This window comes from Aptenodytes forsteri, unplaced genomic scaffold (genome assembly GCF_000699145.1).
Source record: "Aptenodytes forsteri isolate BGI_AS27 unplaced genomic scaffold, ASM69914v1 Scaffold428, whole genome shotgun sequence".
Classification (NCBI taxonomy): Eukaryota; Metazoa; Chordata; class Aves; order Sphenisciformes; family Spheniscidae; genus Aptenodytes; species Aptenodytes forsteri.
The window spans coordinates 148,879-149,305 of record NW_008794177.1 but is presented as its reverse complement, the minus strand read 5'-3'; positions in this window follow the sequence as shown (position 1 = coordinate 149,305).

The window sequence follows — 427 nt, the reverse complement described above, 5'->3', positions numbered from 1 at the left end:
GGGGGCAAGTAAAACTCCCCAAACCAAACGCCGAGGCCCCGAGCCGTGGGAAATAGCCCCGCTCGTAAATCGGAGTAAATCAGCTTTGTTTGACCACCGCAAGAGGGAGCGGCCCCTCCTCGTTCCTGGCAACCCGCGTGTTTGCCTTTTACTCGTTCCCACAGCCGGGCCCTGATCTGTTTGGCCACTCGGATACAGCAGGAATGAAAACGCGGGGGTCAGGCGAGGCGGAACCCGGCTCACCGGTGACAGCCTTGCAGTTCCACAGAACCGTAGAATCGTTGAGGTTGGAAAAGACCTCCAAGATCAACGAGACCACACGACAACCCAACACCACCATGTCCACTAAACCATGTCCCTAAGTGCCTCATCTACACGTCTTTTAAATACCTCCAGGGATGGGGACTCCACCACTTCCCTGGGCAGC